The sequence below is a fragment of the Lepidochelys kempii genome, chromosome 1 (assembly GCF_965140285.1).
Source record: "Lepidochelys kempii isolate rLepKem1 chromosome 1, rLepKem1.hap1, whole genome shotgun sequence".
In the NCBI taxonomy this organism is placed as follows: Eukaryota; Metazoa; Chordata; order Testudines; family Cheloniidae; genus Lepidochelys; species Lepidochelys kempii.
This window is the reverse complement of record NC_136380.1, coordinates 158,400,497-158,402,840: the sequence shown is the minus strand read 5'-3', so window position 1 is coordinate 158,402,840 and position 2,344 is coordinate 158,400,497.

Here is a 2,344-nt window from a genome sequence, read left to right as displayed (position 1 = left end):
GGATCCTGTTCCAGATGAGCCATTCATAGTGTTAACATTTTTACGGTATGTATTTTCTCAGTTGGTTTAGATCATAAAACAGATATATGTTGTCTTTTTTTATATGCAACCAATAAAAACTTATTGTCAGTAAAAAAAAAAAAAGAGGAGTACTTGTGGCACCTTAGAGACTAACCAATTTATTTGACCATAAGCTTTCGTGAGCTACAGCTCACTTCATCGGATGCATAAAGTGGAAAATACAGTGAGGAGATTTATATACACACAGAACATGAAAAAAAACACATTGTAAGGAGAGTGATCACTTAAGATGAGCTATTACCAGCAGGAGAGTGGGGTAGGGGGAGAGAAAACCTTTTGAAGTGATAATCAAGGTGGGCCATTTCCAGCACATTTCCAGGAGTTAACAAGAACGTCTGAGGAACAGTGGGGGGGGTGGGGGGAGAAGGAATAAACAAGGGGAAATAGTTTTACTTAGTATATTTACTTACTCAACCACTCCCAGTCTCTATTCAAGCCTAAGTTAATTGTATCCAATTTGCAAATTAATTCCAATTCAGCAGTCTCTCATTGGAGTCTGTTTTTAAAGTTTTTTAGTTGAAGAATAGTCACTTTTAGATCAGAAATCGAGTGACCAGAGAGATTGAAGTGTTCTCCGACTGGTTTTTGAATGTTATAATTCTTGACGTCTGATTTGTGTCCATTCTTTTACGTAGAGACTGTCCAGTTTGGCCAATGTACATGGCAGAGGGTCATTGCTGGCACATGATGGCATATATCACTTTGGTAGATGTGCAGGTGAACGAGCCTCTGATAGTGTGGCTGATGTGATTAGGCCCTATGAAGGTGTCCCCTGAATAGATATGTGGGCACAGTTGGCAACGGGCTTTGTTGCAAAGGATAGGTTTCTGGGTTAGTGGTTCTGTTGTGTGGTGTGTGGTTGCTGGTGAGTATTTGCTTCAGGTTGGAGGGCTGTCTGTAAACAAAGATTGGCCTGTCTCCCAAGATCTGTGAGAGTGATGGGTCATCCTTCAGGATAGGTTGTAGATGATGCGTTGGATAGGTTTTAGTTGGGGGCTGAAGGTGACGGCTAGTGGCGTTCTGTTATTTTCTTTGTTGGGCCTGTTCTGTAGTAGGTGACTTCTGGGTACTCTTCTGGCTCTGTCAATCTGTTTCTTCACTTCAGCAGGTGGGTACTGTAGTTGTAAGAATACTTGATAGAGATCTTGTAGGCGTTTGTCTCTGTCTGAGGGGGTGGAGCAAATGCGGTTGTATCGTAGAGCTTGGCTGTAGACAATGGATTGTGTGGTGTGGTCTGGGTGAAAGCTGGAGGCACGTAGGAGGAATAGTGGTCAGTAGGTTTCCGATATAGGGTGGTGTTTATGTGACCATCGCTTATTAGCACTGTAGTGTCCAGGAAGTGGATCTCTTGTGTGGACTGGTCCAGGCTGAGGTTGATGGTGGGATGGAAATTGTTGAAATCATGGTGGAATTCCTCAAGGGCTTCTTTTCCATGGGTCCAGATGATGAAGATGTCATTAATATAGTGCAAGTAGAGTAGGGGCATTAGGGGATGAGAGCTGAGGAAGTGTTGTTCTAAGTCAGACATAAAAATGTTGGCATACTGTGGGGCCATGCGGGTACCCATAGCAGTGCCGCTGATTTGAAGGTATACATTGTCCCCAAATGTGAAATAGTTATGGGTGAGGACAAAGTCACAAAGTTCAGCCACCAGGTTTGCCGTGACATTATTGGGGATAGTGTTCCTGACGGCTTGTAGTCCATCTTTGAGTGGAATGTTGGTGTAGAGGGCTTCTACATCCATAGTGGCCAGGATGGTGTTATCAGGAAGATCACCGATGGATTGTAGTTTCCTCAGGAAGTCAGTGGTGTCTTGAGGATAGCTGGGAGTACTGGTAGCGTAGGGCCTGAGGAGGGAGTCTACATAGCCAGACAATCCTGTTGTCAGGGTGCCAATGCCTGAGATGATGGAGCGTCCAGGATTTCCAGGTTTATGGATCTTGGGTAGCAGACAGAATACCCCAGGTCGGGGTTCCAGGGGTGTGTCTGTGTGGATTTGTTCTTGTGTTTTTTCAGGGAGTTTATTGAGCAAATGCTGTAGTTTCTTTTGGTAACTCTCAGTGGGATCAGAGGGTAATGGCTTGTAGAAAGTGGTGTTGGAGAGCTGCCGAGCAGCCTCTTGTTCATATTCCGACCTATTCATGATGACAACAGCGCCTCCTTTGTCAGCCTTTTTTATTATGATGTCAGAGTTGTTTCTGAGGCTGTGGATGGCATTGTGTTCTGCACAGCTGAGGTTATGGGGCAAGTGATGCTGCTTTTC